The sequence below is a fragment of the Trichomycterus rosablanca genome, chromosome 11, assembly GCF_030014385.1.
Source record: "Trichomycterus rosablanca isolate fTriRos1 chromosome 11, fTriRos1.hap1, whole genome shotgun sequence".
NCBI lineage: Eukaryota > Metazoa > Chordata > Actinopteri > Siluriformes > Trichomycteridae > Trichomycterus > Trichomycterus rosablanca.
This window is the reverse complement of record NC_085998.1, coordinates 10,018,871-10,038,182: the sequence shown is the minus strand read 5'-3', so window position 1 is coordinate 10,038,182 and position 19,312 is coordinate 10,018,871. Positions and strand designations below refer to the sequence as shown.

Genomic DNA, 19,312 nt, shown 5'->3' with positions numbered 1-19,312 from the left:
GGAGTGTCTAACAGAGTGGACAGTGAGTGGACACGGTATTTAAAAACTCCAGCAGCACTGCTGTGTCTGATCCACTCATACCAGCACAACACACACTAACACACCACCACCATGTCAGTGTCACTGCAGTGCTGAGAATGATCCACCACCTAAATAATACCTGCTCTGTAATGGTCCTGTGGGGGTCCTGACCATTGAGGAACAGGGTGAAAGCAGGCTAAAAAAGGTATGTAGAGAAACAGATGGACTACAGTCAGTCATTGTAGAACTACAAAATGCTTCTATATGGTAAATGGAGCTGATAAAATGGACAGTGAGTGTACAGTAGAAACAAGAAGGTGGTTTTAATGTTATAGCTGATCGGTGTGTGTGTGTGTGTGTGTGTGTGTGTGTGTGTGTGTGTGTGTGTGTGAGAACACACCTGGGTGGAGTTAGTTTAACTGAGTGTTGAAGTGCACCACAGTGGGCAGGACTCAGACTCAGAACTGCTCTCTGTAGGAATGTTCCACAGCTTTAGCACTCGGAAGAGGACATGTCGGAAGAGCTGAAGGAAGTGGGATACAGCTGTTAACCAGACCTCACACAGCTGTTAGCTGTAAACATCTGCACCATCACGGCTCTGCTTTATTGCGGTGAGTAAATCTGGGTGATTTTCTGAGCGTGTATATGGATTTTACTGCGCAAGCGCACGGAGAAGCACAGACCGTGTTGTGTTGAGGCGCAGATGGGAGAAAGTTGCGCACGAAGTGTAACAGGAATGCGAGTGCTGAGGAAATGATCTAGTGTCTGGATTAGTGTTAAGCCTCCTGTTTGATTTAGCATATAACACCTGAATTGGACTACCTGGGATTTTAGAAAGCTTGACCTGATATTAGGGATGAAGTTGGTTCTACCTGGAGTTTGCAGAAGTGACGCACTGTGGATACTTCTTCACCTAAAGTAGTTGATTTCACTCCATTTGTACACCAGAACCAAAGAGGAATTCCCCGACATTCCTTTTAGACTGTGGTGTGTGTGTGTGTGTGTGTGTGTGTGTGTGTGTGTGTGTGTGTGTGTGTGTGTGTGGAGTTAATGGGAATCAGATGTTTCCAGTAATGGACCAGTTGCACACTGTAAAAAGAAAGACAAGTAGTGCAAAGTAGCCCTAAGTAATGTACTGGCTTTGGATAAAAAATCAGGATATATCCAAGCTTGGTAGTGCACTATTCAATACTTATTTGTCCTCAATACAGTTGAGTTTTCTGGAAAATAGAATGCAACAGAATTGATGAAACAAGTTGATTAAAACAACTGTATCATAAGACTAAGTAAACAGCATCAAATCTCTTAGTTGTCAAATATAACCAAAAACATAATAAAAAGCAAACTGTATATGAAAGAAGATCACGTTATTTGGCCATAATGACAATCTGTTTGAAGAAGTAAAGGTGAGACATTTACACCAAAAAAATGAACCTACTGTAAAGCATGGTGGTGGTAGGATCATGCTCTGTGGCTGTTCTGCTACCAGGACGACATGTGCACAGCAGAATGGAGACAGAATCCAAAAGAATATCCTGAAATGTTAAATCTTGGACACAATTGAGTGTTTTATCAGCGCAATGAAAACACCCACATAAAAAACACATACAACTTGTTTTGGAATGGAGGTGTTTGGAAGAGTTTAACCTCAAGCCTGTCATAATTTTACAGTTACATTTTTGGCATTTAGCAGACACTTTTATCCAAAGCGACTTACAGTACTTTGACAGTGTACAGTTGAAGCAGCTGAGGGTTAAGGGCTTTGTTCAAGGGCAGGGGCGGCTCGTTCCTTAGTGCGAACTGGCGACGCACCACCAAAAAGCGAAAGGGAAGAAATTTTTCTATCACAGCTGTGACTGTTCTGGAGTCTGTCTTGCCTTGGAATATCATAGTCCAATGAGCGTCGAGTTGTGTTCCGTACAGTACCGCCCCTTTTGGATTGCTCTCATAGACTCTCATGTTAAGGCTCTTTTTTTTCGAACTGCAGGCGCTGCAATACAATCTGAATGGGTTCCGGGAGGGCTCGCACTTACGTTCTTGCATCACACATAACCTGGTGTCGCGATCTCGTCACCATGACTACCATTACCTCAGTTCGGAGCAACTCCATCGTGTAATCAGGATAAATTAGCAACTAAAGAATTAGGGCCACCCAGACCAAATTTAAACATCAAGCAAGTGTCTACAAAGGGGGGAAATCATATAAGTTACACGTAAATTACAAGTAAGTGATGTAATTTTTAAATTGTGAATTGTGATTGCACTTATTGTATCTCTTCAATTGTTTAATAGTACTTCTTTATTCATTGCACATCAGCCCCGATGCCAATCTTATTCTGGATCTGCTGCACCTAAAATAAAATGCTATCTTGTTAGTTAGTTTGAAGAATGAAATTGTTAGTGTGAAGGCTTTACTTAATTCTATGATTAATGGTAAAGCTGCTCTCTCTCCATGTTCAAAGTTATTTGTGAGGGCAAACTGACAGATGACTTAAGATGTTAATTATTTAAGCTTTAATTGACCCATTGAACGGGTCACCTTGGCCATCATCGCAACAATTGCCCCCCCTGAGAGATTTGGCAGGAGGCCCAACTGCTCAAGGGCCCAACAGCAGCAATCTGGCAGTGGTGGGGCTTGAACCAGTGACTTTCTGATTACTAGTCCAGTACCTAAGTGTCAAGTCCATCAAAATTGGCAGAGAAAAGGGAAAGACGTGACCTGTATGTACATTTTGTTATATTTTCACAAAACCCACCAGCTTTACATGTGGCTCAGAGGCAGTCTGTGTGATCAGCAACATACGTCAAGCATTATGGTTCCAAAAAGTTCTAAAGCAGGAGCTTCTTTCAGCAGTTTCTAATAAACTGCAAATCTGCAGCCCACAACGGGTCCCATCGTCATAAATCTAGCGGTAAACTGTGCTAGCCCACAAAGTTCATTACGCTACCCACTACACTCACTCACTTTCTGAACCGCTTATCCAATTAGGATTGCGGGAGGGGGGGGGTGCTTGAGCCTATCCCAGCTTTTCAATGGGCGCAAGGCACACAGCAACACCCTGGATGGGGCACCAGTCCATTGCATGGCAGACACATACATACATACATACATACATACATACATACTGTACATACACCCATTCAATTTAGTGTCTCCAATTAACCTGACTGCATGTTTTTGGACTGTGGGACAAAACCGGAGCTCCCGGAGTAAACCCACACAGACACATGGAGAACATGCAAACTCTGCACAGAAAGGACCCAGACAGCCCCGCCTGGGGTTCAAACCCAGGACCTTCTTGCTGTGAGGCGACAGTGCTATTTTGCTATTTATTTTTTAATGGAACAGCTTTAGTGCTTATCTGCACAATTTCTGTGAATCTCAGCAGAATTTTGGTTTCTTGACAATATTAATGAAGCTGTGGTAAGGGAGCATTTCAGCGTATGATACTGACAGCTCATAAGACACTCCACCTAAAAACAACTGCTCTTAGACTCAAAGTGGAATGTCCTTAGAGCTAATTTTAGGACCAAAACTATGATAGTGGCTGTGAGTACTTGACATGTTTTTAATGCTCACATAGTTTCTCACATCCATCATGGCATTTTGAGCACTTCTCCGTTGTCTGTAAATGCTTTCGTCTATGACAGGCGTCTCAAACTCGTGGCCCGCAGGCCGATATTTTGTGGCCCCCGACATAACGTCAAAGTTCATTGTTAGTGCGGCCCGCGCGGTTTTCTCACATGCACCTATTTTGCCGAGTCGTTGCGCAACTCTTTACCCTTCGCATTTTATTATTTTTTTCAGTTAGCAACGTATTAGCAACGTCACTTGGCTGAAACGTGATTTAGAGCGACACCAAGTGAAAGGAAAATATATCCTGTCCTTTCACTAAATGACCCAAAGAAAACCTTCAAGATGTAAGACAATTCTGGGAATAATGGATCTTTGAAGGTTTCTGGCAGCAAAGAGTAGGTAAAAGAAGCCTATGTTCTGAAGAATTGTTCATGTTCTGAACTGTTATTAATAAAGATTGAGAAGTTTGGATCAGTTGTACTTTTGTTTGGAATACCTGAAACCCTTTATTTGTGGAATACTTGATGCGGCCCAGCCGCTCCTATACTCTACCTCCAGCGGCCCCCAGGTAAATTGAGTTTGAGACCCCTGGTCTATGAGACCTCATTGGCACACGGTGATGGATTTATGTGATACATGACAGACGTGAACATTGATTTGTTTTATTATTGTTAGGTTCATAGTGTAGAATATGATTTTTTAATTAATGAAAAAAGATCAGCTAGAAAATGTCTGCCAACATTCCTGGGACTGAAAAACTGGAATACCTAAATTTTTGTCCTGAAAAGAAATTCCATTAAAAGTTGTTGTAGGGTTTAAAATGGGTCAAAATACATACAACAAATCATTTAGTAATATGGTGGTATAGAAAGTTATGTTAAGGTATTTATATACTTTTTCTGCTGGATTGGATCCTAGTCTGTTTGGCCCCTGAGTTTGGTACATTTTTAGTTTCGAGCCCAGGTGGTGCCTTGAAATAATGGTCTTGGGTTTCATAAACTGAGCTTGAGGACAGAAAGTGTAAAAATTCCCTGTGTGTAATTATGATTTACTATAGCTGGTATACACCGACAAAGCATAACACTATGACCACTGACAAGTGAAGTGAATATCACTGATTATCTCTTTATCACGGCACCTGTTAGTGGGTGGGATATATTAGGCAGGAAGTAAACATTTTACTCAAATTGTGATGGCTGGATGACTGGGTCAGAGAATCTCTAAAACTGAGGTTCTCGTGTGGTGTTCCCGGTCTGCAGTGGTCAGTATCTATTAAAAATGGTCCAAGAAAGGAACAGTGGTAAACCGGCAACAGGGTCATGGGCGGCCAAGACTCATCGATACATGTGGGGAGCGAAGACTGGCCCGTGTGGTCCGATCCAACAAACGAGCTACTGTAGCTCAGATTGCTGAAGAAGTTAATGCTGTTTCTGATAGAAAGTGTCTTCCTAGGCTAATTTCATGGCAGGTTAGTGGTTCTGGCATTGAGGAGTCTCAGTAGAGGTTTACTTACTACTCTAATTGTATATTTTGAAGGTTTGGGAGGTCATTTCTGTTTCTATAGATGGTCTATAGTTGGCATTTTTAGGACCCTGTGCTTCTAAAAAATTTGGAAAAGACTGTGAAAGTTTTTTTTGTTGTAGGTTAATTTAGTCTTATATTAGTGTGGTTCCTCACCTAGCAGGCAAAGAGAATGTGTTTAACCATGGGTCTTACTCACAAAGGGTGCAAGAGGAAGCCTGGTCTTCATTTAGTAGGTAGGAGTGGGTGAGCTTTGTGTGTCCTATATGACATCATGGATTGTTCCTGGCAGTTTTTGGTATAGTGGATTTTGTTTGTCTAAGTGTGACTCCATGCCTCAACGGGTCAGGACTGTTTTGGCAGCAAAAGGGGGACCGACACAATATTAGGAAGGTGGTCATAATGTTATGCTTGATCGGTGTATAGCTTCTCTGTGCTTATATAAATAGAGTTGGTTTGACTGCATCAATAAAAAATACAAGGAAGTGTAAAACCTTTGGCCAAGATCAGAAAGAAAAGCCACATTACATTACATTATGCTGAGGGGACATTTGTGAGGCTGGTCAGATGTATTCCAGAGACTGAAAAGCACCTTAAAGCTTGCCTGATCGGAAAACTGTGGTCAGATGAGTTGGGTTGATAATAGGGCTGCAACTATCGATTATTTTTGTAATCGAGTATTCTATCGATTATTCCAGCGATTAATCGAGTAATCGGATAAGAAATACTTTGGCTTTAATTAAGAGCAAACATAAATGGGTGATTCTTTAATTGGGGGAACTTCCCTAGGTTATAAATATGTGTTAAAAAAAATACTTTATTACAAAACAAATATTTTAGGTATTAAAAAGATCATTCATTGCATTACTAAAAAATTACATACCAAAATAATGATGATTTCCATTTTTTATGATGATTTAAACATCAATATTTCACTACTTTGGCCTTGTCCCCAACCCAGACTTTAATACCTTAAAAAGAAACCTTTTTTTTTCATATTTGTACAACCTATGCATATTTTTGAGCAATATATTACTGTCCCCAGCATCATAATCATTACAGCAACAGTGTATGGTTTCTGTAGGGAATCTTTTATAGGTAACGCTCTCTCTCTCTCTCCATTCTGCAGTCCGCGCTATCAAATATCGGCTCCGTTTCAAATCGCTACTTTAATACTAAACAGTACACTGGTGCAGCGAGTGTGTACAAATAGGTGAAAAGTACCCGGATTAAGTCCTGTTAAGTACTGTTTAAGTGTGAGATTTGGGACGCAGCCCTAGGCTTCCTCACGTCACACAGCGTGAACGCGAGGTGAAAGTGAAAGTCCGTGCGGAACACCGTGATCTGTATATCTCGATGCTAAAAATTTGAATCGATGATTTTTAGTAATCGATTTACTCGAGTTACTAGAGGAATCGTTTCAACCCTAGTTGATAACATGGGGTTATGGGTCAACTGAATTTGCATTTAAAAAAGGTCCATCTGAATTGTTCACTTATGTTGTGAGGGTGTTTCAACCACAATGTAGAAGCATAAGGCAAAACCTGTGTGTGACTGACTCGACGAGCATGACGAAGCATGATGTTGAAATTTGCATCCCAAACAGCTAAATGTAGTGAAATTGGTGGAAGCCCTACCTGGCAGCATTGGGCACTGTTGTCAACACCTGCAACCAACGGGTGGCACGGTGGCTAAGTGGGTCTCACCTCACAGCTAGAAGGTCCTGGGTTTGATCACCGGGTGGGGCGGTCCGGGTCCTTTCTGTGTGGAGTTTGCATGTCCTCCCCATGTCCACGTGGGTTTCCTCCGGGTGCTCTGGTTTCCTCCCACAGTCCAAAGACCTGTAAGTGAGTTGAATTGGAGACACCAAATTGTCCATGACTGTTTGATATAACCTTGTGAACTGATGAATCTTGTGTAATGAGTAACTACTGTTCCTGCCATTAATGTAACCAAAGTGTAAAACATGACGTTAAAATCCTAATAAACAAACAACTGCAACCAACAATTGTGACCAAATGCAGTACAAGCCATTGAGAATTAAGGGCCCAACAATGTCTTAAAGCAGCAATCTTCAGATCTCCAGTCCAGTTCCCTAACCACTAAGCTACCGCTGTTTTAGTACTCTTATAACTAGTACTAGTTCTGTTTCCCAGTATCTTCAATCAGCAGTATCTAATTCATTTTGTGTATCCTGATAAGATTTTAACCTCAGGCATTATTTAAAACTGTCTCTGATTAACCAAACTAAAACCACAAGGCTGCATCTTGCAGATATGCAAATCTGTTATCTGTTCATAGCACATCTGTTGTGCATGTTTTGATTTCTTTCAGAATTTTCTTAATTACTTTTATCTGCATGTGCAATGTACACACAACACTAAAGCATTAGCATAACTGACCCAGCCGTTCCCATCTTACTGGAATTGTAATCAGCACCACAAGGGAAACAGGACTTTTTTGCCTGGTGGGTCACTATAAGAAACTGCCTTCAAGGAAACTGATTCAGTTACACACTTTATCCTCCACATACTAGAAAAACTTCAGAAAAATGAAATAATTAAAACAAGCCTTTAGTATAATGAGGAGTGCCCATGCTGCCCAATAAGTGCCAAGTTGCCTAAACTTGCCAAAACTTGCCAAAAAGAGGCAAAAAAAAAAAACATTTGTGTTCAAAATACTCAGTCACAGAAAAGGGCACAGAAAAATATCCTGTAGACTTCTGTCATTACAAAAAAAAGTTTCACTATAATGATTTGCTAATAAGTAGGGATGTAACGATGCACCACAAGACAGTTAAAAATCAATTCACATGTGTAACGATTCAAATCAGTTTACATGTATAATGAATCGATATTCACTTTAAACAGCAGAGGGCAACTGGTGCTATTCACCTCGCCTGGTTGACGTCACTACAGGGTTGCCAGGTTCAGAATTTTTCAGCCAAATTTATTTGTGAGGATAATTTCTTTATTTGTATTATTCATTTATTTATTTAATGTGGGATTTGTTTCAAAATTCATTTCATTTTTTTTTTTACACAAAAAGGGAAATGTGCAGCATTGTTTTGCATAGTTTATACCTACCTCAGAAATAAAAGAACATTCATTATTTAGATAAATAAAAGATAAGCACAAATACAGTATTTTTGAAGAGAAATAATAAAAGGAAACTCATCATTTGTCTTCAATTTGTTTAAAAAAATCTGGAAAAAATGGTATCATAAACCCAGTATCATGAATCGCATCGCATCATGGGTAGAGTGTATTGTTACATCCCTAGTAATAAGTCAGAATAACTTTGTATTGATTGGCAGTGATCCTTCTCAAAATGTACTTGTACTCCTTAGCAAAGTTAAAACCAAACCTATGCCCTTGGATCCACCCCATTCTTATATTCTGTTTATTAAATGCTGCACATTTTCTCTTCCAATCATACATTTTAACAGCCAGAAGTATGTGGCTGCCCCTTCTCATTAATGAGTTCAGGTGTTTTAGGACAACCTATTAAAAAAACTATGGACATTAATATTGTGCCGCTTTTGCAACTTGAACAGCTTCTATCCTTCACGGAGGAAACGTCACAAGATTTTGGAGTGTTAGTGGGAATTTGTGCATATTTAGTCCAATATTATGGCCTGACCTGACAATCAAAGTTCCAAGTTCCTCCAATTTATTAGCTGTTCAGTCCAATTGAGGTCAGAACTCAGTTGTAGCCTAGTGGTTAAGGTACTGAACTAGTACTCAAAAGGTCGCTGGTTTAATCCCCACCACTGCCACTGTTAAGCCCTTAAACAGGGCCCTTAACCCTCAAATGCTTAGGCGGTATATACTGTCACAGTACTGTGAGTCACTTTGGATAAAAGCATCTGCTAAATGGCAAAAATGTAAATGTGCTGCCCACTAAAGTTCTGCCACACCAAACTCACCAAACCACGCCTTTATGTTTCAGGATAAACTGAAACAGATCTCTTCAAATTGTGGCCACAGATTTATAAGCAAATGATTTACTACTTAGGTGCTCTGGTTGTGAAGTGGTAAATTAAGCTAGCCCTCCACCGCTGGATGCTAGGGTTGTCATTCGAATGCTCAATGCATATGGACATGATTGGTTTGTCGGGGGGGATAACAGAGGCCCCGCAATGGATTGGTGTCTGCATACAGACATGATTGGCTGTGTCTGTCTGGGGTGGCTAAGACCCCGCAATGAACTGGCATCTCCATTGTGCCAGTGATTTAGGGAAAGCTGGAACTACCATTTACTTTATTGTTTGTGTACACCTGTTGTCTAAAATAACTGAACTCAAAAAGTAGAAGGGGTGTCCACATACTTTTGGCTATTGTCCTAGTGGGCTTGATTTACAGTCGCGTCAATGTCATATCACATGCACAACTCACCAAACCACGTCTTTATGTCTCAGGATAAACTAGAACAGAGCTCTTTAAATTGTGGCCACAGATTTGTAAGCAAATTATTTACTACTTAGGTGCTCTGGTTGTGAAGGGGTAAATTACGCTAGCCCACCAACGCTGGGTTCTAGATTTTGAATTCTAAGCGGTGCTATCGGATTGTTGGGTGTCTAGAAGAATGGCTAAGACCCCGAAATGGCTTAGCGTCTGCAAACATACAGTGTATCACAAAAGTGAGTACACCCCTCACATTTCTGCAAATATTTTATTATATCTTTTCATGGGACAACACTATAGAAATAAAACTTGGATATAACTTAGAGTAGTCAGTGTACAACTTGTATAGCAGTGTAGATTTACTGTCTTCTGAAAATAACTCAATTTAATGTCTAAATGGCTGGCAACATAAGTGAGTACACCCCACAGTGAACATGTCCAAATTGTGCCCAAAGTGTCAATATTTTGTGTGACCACCATTATTATCCAGCACTGCCTTAACCCTCCTGGGCATGGAATTCACCAGAGCTGCACAGGTTGCTACTGGAATCCTCTTCCACTCCTCCATGATGACATCACGGAGCTGGTGGATGTTAGACACCTTGAACTCCTCCACCTTCCACTTGAGGATGCGCCACAGGTGCTCAATTGGGTTTAGTCCATCACCTTTACCTTCAGCTTCAGGCAGTTGTCATCTTGGAGGTTGTGTTTGGGGTCGTTATCCTGTTGGAAAACTGCCATGAAGCCCAGTTTTCGAAGGGAGGGGATCATGCTCTGTTTCAGAATGTCACAGTACATGTTGGAATTCATGTTTCCCTCAATGAACTGCAGCTCCACAGTGCCGGCAACACTCATGCAGCCCAAGACCATGATGCTACCACCACCATGCTTGACTGTACAGTTGTCTTGGTACTTCTCACCAGGGCGCCGCCACACATGCTGGACACCATCTGAGCCAAACAAGTTTATCTTGGTCTCGTCAGACCACAGGGCATTCCAGTAATCCATGTTCTTGGACTGCTTGTCTTCAGCAAACTGTTTGCGGGCTTCCTTGTGCGTCAGCTTCCTTCTGGGATGACGACCATGCAGACCGAGTTGATGCAGTGTGCGGCGTATGGTCTGAGCACTGACAGGCTGACCACCCACGTCTTCAACCTCTGCAGCAATGCTGGCAGCACTCATGTGTCTATTTTTTAAAGCCAACCTCTGGATATGACGCCGAACACGTGGACTCAACTTCTTTGGTCGACCCTGGCGAAGCCTGTTCCGAGTGGAACCTGTCCTGGAAAACCGCTGTATGACCTTGGCCACCATGCTGTAGCTCAGTTTCAGGGTGTTAGCAATCTTCTTATAGCCCAGGCCATCTTTGTGGAGAGCAACAATTCTACTCTCTAATCCTCAGAGAGTTCTTTGCCATGAGGTGCCATGTTGAATATCCAGTGGCCAGTATGAGAGAATTGTACCCAAAACACCAAATTTAACAGCCCTGCTCCCCATTTACACCTGGGACCTTGACACATGACACCAGGGAGGGACAACGACACATTTGGGCACAATTTGGACATGTTCACTGTGGGGTGTACTCACTTATGTTGCCAGCTATTTAGACATTAATGGCTGTGTGTTGAGTTATTTTCAGAAGACAGTAAATCTACACTGCTATACAAGTTGTACACTGACTACTCTAAGTTATATCCAAGTTTCATGTCTATAGTGTTGTCCCATGAAAAGATGTAATGAAATATTTGCAGAAATGTGAGGGGTGTACTCACTTTTGTGATACACTGTACATGATTGGTTAAGTCTGGGGGGGGGGGTAACAGAGGCCCCTTAATGAATTGGCGTCTGCATACAGACATGATTGGCTGTGTCTTTCGGGGAGGACCGAGGCCCTGCAATGGATTGGCATCTCCACTGTGGCCAGTGATTCAGGGAAAGCTGGAAATCATCATGATCCTGACCAGATTAAAGCAGTGGTTAAACATAAAAAAATGAAATGATTTACTTTATTGTTTGTGTACACCTGTTAGCTAAAATAACTCAAGCGGTGTCCACATACTTTCGGCTATATAGCGTCCTAGTCATCAGTGTCCCAGTGGGCTTGATTTACAGTCACGTCAATGTCATATCACATGCACATGCTGTTTAGAGCAATGAAAGGGAATTCCAGCTCTGAATAAAGCCTAAAGCTTCGAATGTTAGAACATTTAATCAGTGCCACGCTGCCCGAGGCGATCAGATCCAGCTGAGCAGCATTGCTGTGTCACCATCTGCACTTGCTCAGACACGCTTTGTTTTACAATCTTATACCTACTGCAATCACAAAAATACACAGATGGGAAATATGAGATTTTAGCAGCTATTCAAACACAATGCTACAAATACAAATTTACACCACAATTAGCTACCATGCTGATAAGCTATCGAATGCATTTGTATTTATGTGTTAATCATCCTCGTGTATTTAATTGCAGGAAGCTTCTGGTTATGTTGGGTTTCTCAGGCCAAACTAACTGGGTGTGCCTTTTCGAGTTTCGAGTTCACTAGTCATCTGAGTCGTTGGAGTTAAAAGCGGCCGCTAGTGCTACAGAACGTTGAAACAGCAGATTGATTGCGCCATTGATTTATCAGACATAACATCATGACCACCTCCTTGTTTCTACACTCGTTGTCCATTTTATCAGCTCCACTTACCATATAGAAGCACTTTGTACTTTTACAATTACAGACTGTAGTCCATCTGTTTCTCTACATGCTTTTTTAGCCTGCTTTCACTCTGTTCTTCAATGGTCAGGTCCACTACAGAGCAGGTATTATTTGGGTGGCGGATCATTCTCAGCACTGCAGTGACACTGACATGGCTGGTATGAGTGGATCAGACACAGCAGCACTGATGGAGTTTTTAAACACCTCACTGTCACTGCTGGACTGAGATTAGTCCACCAACCAAAAACGTATCCAGCCAACAACACCCCTTGGGCAGCGTCCCGTGACCACTGATGAAGGTCTAGAAGACGACCAATTCAAACAGCAGCAATAGATGAGCGATCGTCTCTGACTTTACATCTACAAGGTGGACAGTGAGTAGACAAGGTATTTAAAAACTCCAGCAGCGCTGCTGTGTCTGATCCACTCATACCAGCACAACACACAGTAACACACCACCACCATGTCATTGTCACTGCAGTGCTGAGAATGATCCACCACCTAAATAATACCTGCTCTGTGATGGTCCTGTGGGGGTTCCTGACCATTGAAGAACAGGGTGAAAGCAGGCTTAAAAGGTATGCAGAGAAACAGATGGACTACAGTCAGTAATTGTAGAACTACAAAGTGCTTCTATATGGTAAGTGGAGCTGATAAAATGTGTGTGTAGAAACCAGGAGGTGGTTTTAATGTTATGGCTGATCATTGTAAGCTGAGCAATATTCCTAAGTAGCAGAAAAACAGAAGATTCCTTTAGATCGCGGTGTAGATCGCGGTGTAAATTTGTATTTGTAGCATTGTGGTTGAATAGCTGCTGAACTCCTGTAGCACCATTGACCTATGTGTATTCAAAACTGCACGTAAGCCGAGCGACGTTCCTGAGTAGCAGAAAGCCAGATGATACAACAACATGGCTAGTTCAGTACCCAAGCTAGCCCTGGTAGCACTTTGCATTTTTTGCATCTTTTGCATGCATTTAAGGAAAGTGGATCTAATGGTGTCCGGTAGCTGTTTTCAATGCTCGGCTTCTTCTGTTGTCCCCTGGACTCAAGTTAAATGGACGATAAGGATACGCTGGCCAATATTTAGTTATACTCATTGTTAGAAGTAAGGTGGAGAAGATACACACGATCAGTGTTTCTACACTCACTGTCCATTTTATCAGCTCCACTTACCATATAGAAGCACTTTGAAGTGCTACAATTACTGACTGTAGTCCATCTGTTTCTCTGCATGCTTTGTTAGCCTCCATTCATGCTGTTCTTCAATGGTTGGGACCCCCACAGGACCACTACAGAGCAGGTATTATTTAGGTGGTGGATCATTTTCAGCACTGTTAGCGTGTGTTGTGCTGGTATGAGTGGATCAGACAGAGCAGCGCTGCTGGAGTTTTTAAATACCATGTCCACTTACTGTCCACTCTATTAGACACTCCTACCTAGCTGGTTCACCTTGTAGATGTAAAGTCAGAGACGATCGCTTATCTATTGCTGCTGTTTGAGTTGGTCATCTTCTAGACCTTCATCAGTGGTCACAGGACGCTGCCCACAGGGCGCTGTTGGCTGGATATTTTTGGTTATGGTTGGTGGACAATTCTCAGTCCAGCAGTGACAATGGGGTGTTTTAAAAACTCCAGCAGTGCTGCTGTGTCTTATCCACTCATTCAGTGTCACTGCAGTGCTGAGAATGATCCACCACCTAAATAATACCTGCTCTGTAGTGGTCCTGTGGGGGTCCTGACCATTGAAGAACAGGGTGAAAGCAGGCTAAAAAGTGTGTAGAGAAACAGATGGACTACAGTCAGTAATTGTAGAACTACAAAGTGCTTCTATATGGTAAGTGGAGCTGTGAGTGTAGAAACAAAGACGTGGTCATAACGTTATGCCTGAGAGGTGTATATTTGTAGCACATGATGCAGTTACTGATTCATTTTAAGGAGGTGCTCGATGTTCCTCCTGATATGAGACTCAGCACCTCATGGAGGGTGTACCGCTCGGAAATCTGATTTCCTCAGTTGCTGATTAGACATTTCCACTAGAGAAGAGCTGCTGTGTGCCAAACACCACACTAAATATTACATAGTGTACTAGATTTATCAGTACACTGTTTAGTGAATAGATTACCAGTTGAGAGATGAGATACAGCTCGTATGCTCGCCACCTGGAGCAGCATTTCATATTGACTCTGTGCAGCCTGATACAATAAATGTAGACTTTGTATCTATTTTTGGACCATGTTATGTGAAAGTTTAAGGTTTTTTTGTTTTGTTCTCATTATTTGCTTTGGTTTGTTATTTTGCATGTATTTAATCCCACAGTGCAGGCTGTGTTCAGTAGTTTGGGTGACTGCTCGTTGTGATAGCTGAGGAATGTTCGGCACTCAGTGTTAAAACATATTCAAATCACATGATGCAGAACTTTAAGTGTATTTGAAAGAATGCCAGTGTCTCATCACAGCGCCGCTTTGGGAGTGGCACTACCAGTTATAGAAGCAGCAGTTGTTAATGTGTTTATTGTTTAAAGGTATTTGGTTACATTTGACACTGGTTTACTGGATTACTGAATTACTATAACTACTTATCTAATCTCTATTATATTGATGATGTTCTTGCATGACTGTGTTTGGAGAGATTGGCGGGGTCGTGTTAACCTACCCCATTAGATATGAAGCCATAGTAAATATGTTGGTGTGTGTGTGTGTGTGTGTGTGTGTGTGTTTATGTAATTTCATTTTAACATTAAAATGCATGTGATAATTATTGATACCACCTTACCTAGTATCATCATAAATGAAATACTGACCTAATGCAAGCCTTTTTGCTCAACATCAGTGCCTGACCTCAGTGTACTCTGGTGGCTAAATCGAAGGGAATCCTTCCAATCTACCTCAAAGCCCTCCTAGATGGATGGAACTGTTATATTAGCAAAAATAGATAATCGGTGTATGTGTATATCTAATCTATATGATCATAGCATTTCTGATAATAGTACACTGGTAAGTAGGTTCTGTTATACCCATTATAGGGCATAAGTCATTAGGATGACATGGTGTGTAAATATTTGCAGTTTTTTTACGGTCAGTGTTTTGGACTGATAGGAAGCTTCTGTAACATTCCAAGTCTGTTTGCATAACTGGGAATAATGGTTTAGGAATGTGAGCAGTCATAATCACAGGAAGTGCAGGTTGTGGAGTAAGGCCGCAGATAAACGATGTCGGTAAAAATGAAGTGCTACATTTACTTTGTTAGATTTAATTTAATGCTGTGTAAATACATTGTAATTTTAAAGTTATTATATTATTTTTGGCATTTAGCAGACGCTTTAATCCAAAGCAATATGGTATTAGGGACAGTGGTAGCCTAGTGGGTAGAGCTTTGGGCTATCAATTGAAAGGTTGAGAGTTCAAATCCCAGCTCTGCCATGCAGCCTTTAACCCTTTCAGCTCCAGGTGCACTGTACAATGGCTGACCCTGTTCTCTGACCCCGGCTTCCAAACAAGCTGGGATATGCGAAGGAAGAATTTTGTTGTACTGTACACGTGTACATGTTTATACGACAAATAAAGGCCTTCTGTCTATATTGTCTAAGCAATTGAAGGTTAAGCCCAACAGTGGCAACCTGGCAGTGGAGGGGATTAAACCAGCGACCTTTTGATTTCTAGTCCAGTACCTTAACCACTAGGCTACAGCTGCCCTAATCAGAGAAAGGTTTTCTGATCTGTGCTGGGTTTTTGTTTGTTTGTTTAGTCGAGCATAGAGCCACCTAGTTCACATAGTAGGTAGTTTAGGATCATAACCACCCTGCAAGCCCATCTCAGGACTTCAGCCATTACCCCCCTACAATTACCGACTTTAGTCCATCTGTTTCTCTACATACATTTTTAGCCTGCTTTCACCCTGTTCTTTAATGGTCAGGACCCCCATAGGGCCACCACAGAGCTAGGGCTGAAACGATTCCTCGAGTAAATCGATTACTAAAAATCATCGATTCAAATTTTTTGCATCGAGGAATCGTTTAATCCGCACAACCATATACAGCTCACGGTGTTTTACACGGACGACTTTCACTTTTGCGCAGCGTGTTTAACGCTGTGTGCAGGTGACGTGAAGAATCTGAGGGCTGCGTCCCAAATATCTTAAACATAAACAGAACTTAACAGGACTTAATCCGGGTTCTTTTTGCGGACAGTTTAATGAACACTACGTATTTGGACACGTTCGCCGCTCCTGCGAACTGAACGTATCAGTTTAGGACGCAGCCTAGATTTGATAGCGCGGACTGCAAAATATAGAGAGAAAATAGCGAACAGGAGGAGACTGGACAGAGAAAACCACAGAAAGTTTGAGATCATTTTAAGCTGATAAAACTAAAACTCAGTATAACATCCACACCATCAGAGCGTCGTGTTTACTTTACTCATGTTTACTGACTTCACTTCGTTTCAACCACCACAGGCTTTTATGAAGATTTAGGCAAACACACACACACACCAGATCTACCTCATCAATCCTGACAGATTTTTATCCCCCTACAAACACCACAAAACCTCCCAACAAAATATTAAAGCTTTATGTTCTGCGTGAGCTGTAGCTGAAACTTTGAGTTTTGAAAGTTGCACAAATTACAGGCTTATGTTCATGTATTTTTGTTTATTATTATTTATGACTTGATGACCTGATGTTTCAGGTTGCCTGTTTACATTTTAAAAGTAAATTGATTTATTTTTGCATTTAAAAAATGTTAAACTGTCCTGTATGCAAGGAATACAAATGTACAGTTTGGTTTAAGAAACATGTCTTATTTAATCTAATATGTATTTGTTTTGGCTCTTTGTTAAAGCAAAAGTATTTCTTATCCGATTACTCGATTAATCGCTGGAATAATCGATAGAATACTCGATTACAAAAATAATCGATAGTTGCAGCCCTACACAGAGCAGGTATTATTTAAGTGGTGGATGATTCTCATCACTGCAGTGACACTGACATGGTGGTGTGTTAGTGTGTGTTGTGCTGGTATGAGTGGATCAGACACAGCAGCGCTGCTGGATTTTTTTTTAATACCATGTCCACTCACTGTTCACTCTATTAGACACTCCTACCTAGTTGGTTCACCTTGTAGATGTAAAGTCAGAGACGATTGCTCATCTATTCCTGCTGTTTGAGTTGGTCATCTTCTAGACCTTCATCAGTGGTCACAGGACGCTGCCCATGGGGCGCTGTTGGCTGGATATTTTTGGCTGGTGGACTATTCTTAGTCCAGCAGGGACAGTGAGGTGTTTAAACACTCCAGCAGTGCTGCTGTGTCTGATCCACTCATACCAGCACAACACACACTAACACACCACCACAGTATCACTGCAGTGCTAAATACTAAATAATACCTGCTCTGTAATGGTCCTGTGGGGGTCCTGACCATTGAAGAACAGGGTGAAAGGAAGCTAACAAAGCATGCAGAGAAACATATGGACTACAGTCAGTAATTGTAGAACTACAAAGTGCTTCTATATGGTAAGTGGAGCTGATAAAATGGATAGTTAGTGTAGAAACAAGGAGGTGGTTTTAATGTTATGGCTGATCAACCGTTTACACATTCATCACTTTAACCTGTCTATAAGCTCATCCAATTTGCACTGGTCATACCCAAAGACTTTATGTCACTTTACTGTCTCGGCTGTTATTATCGGGACCTATATTTGTCATATTTTCATATTTTAGACCAATATTTTTCATATTTTCAGTTAATACCTATATTTCTCATATTTTCATTTTCAGTGTAAATATATTTTTGCGTTTTGGTGGGTTTACTCAATTTTAATATTTTTCATATAATTTAGGTTTAGTGTTTATTGTTGCACCATGGGTCTGAGAGTAACGTAATTTCAATCCTCTCTATGTCCTGTACATATTGCAGTATTGACAATAAAGCAAACTTTGACTTTTGAATTTGATATATATATATTTTCTTTTTCTTTTCTTTTTTTTTTTTTTTTGGTCTCAGCCAGGTGGTTTCAAGTGGGGGTGACGCTTCCTCTGGTGAATCATGGTTCTCTGATGTAATTGTTGTGGGTTGATGCTCAGTTTCTATTTATTTTGTGTCATCATCACGAAGGCTTTGTATTCTTCTGGTCTCTCGCCTAGTAAGGAAAAATATCTGTTCCTGCATGTTCTTCTGTACAAATTCCAAGTATTTATTATACATCTGAACTTGTGGACAGTTCTTCTGAATTGAGGCCTGATAAGACATACGTAGATAAACCATATAGTAAAAGGATGTTTCATAGGTTTAGTTGTAAATATGACTGCTTTAACTGTGAACCTAATATTTGATTTCAGTTATTGTATGAGCATCCTGATTAGGATTCGGCATTGGCGTTGGGATTGGGTATTTAGTCAAGCTTTGAATTTGTAGTGTTCAAATACGTATATACTGGTTGGTCAAACATAAGGACCACCACCCAATATGTGCATGTCCCGGGCCAAGGATTTATTACATATTGGGCTGATGGTAGTTTCACATAGTTAGTAAATGCAGTAGATATGATCACCATAAAGAACTTAGTGTCTTTGATAGAGGCAATATTGTTATGCGCAAGAAGACTGGGTTGAAGTATCTTGAAACAGCATAAACAGCAAAAGTGCTCACAGGCAGCTGTGGTGAGAACCCACCAGCGGTGGTCAAAGGAGGGACAAGCCACAAACTGCCAACAAGTTGTTGGGTGGCCAAGACTCCTTGATGCCAGCAGACATGAAGGTTATGGAGTCTGGTACAGACCAACAGAAGAACTACTCTGATTCAAATTGGAGATCATATTAATTCTGGTGATGAGGTGAATGTGTCTTTCCACCATCGAAAGGCATTAGAACTGGACATCAGTGCAAAGAAAAGAGGTCAAGAAGTTACAAACTAGTTGCATAAATGTAAATAAACATAAATGTCTAGGAGGAGTGTGCCAAAAGTGTAAAACGTTAAAGGCAAACACTCACTCCAATTAACCTCACTGCATGTTTTTGGACTGTGGGAGGAAACCGGAGCTCCAGAGGAAACCCACGCGGACACGGGGAGAACATGCAAACTCCGCA

The 19,312-nt window shown here is 41.2% G+C and overlaps 1 protein-coding gene across 2 annotated transcripts in view; it reads left to right on the top strand.

Moving 5' to 3' along the window:
• Positions 1-456: 456 nt before the first annotated feature.
• ppp1r13l (protein phosphatase 1, regulatory subunit 13 like) overlaps positions 457-19,312 on the top strand; it is a 49,542-nt gene continuing 30,686 nt past the window's right edge. The window contains exon 1 of one of the 2 annotated variants that reach the window (XM_063005144.1): positions 457-632. The gene's annotated coding sequence lies outside the window, so the exon portion shown is untranslated. Of the gene's footprint in view, positions 633-870; positions 940-19,312 lie in introns of those variants that run through there. The other variant, XM_063005145.1, reaches the window with a different exon arrangement.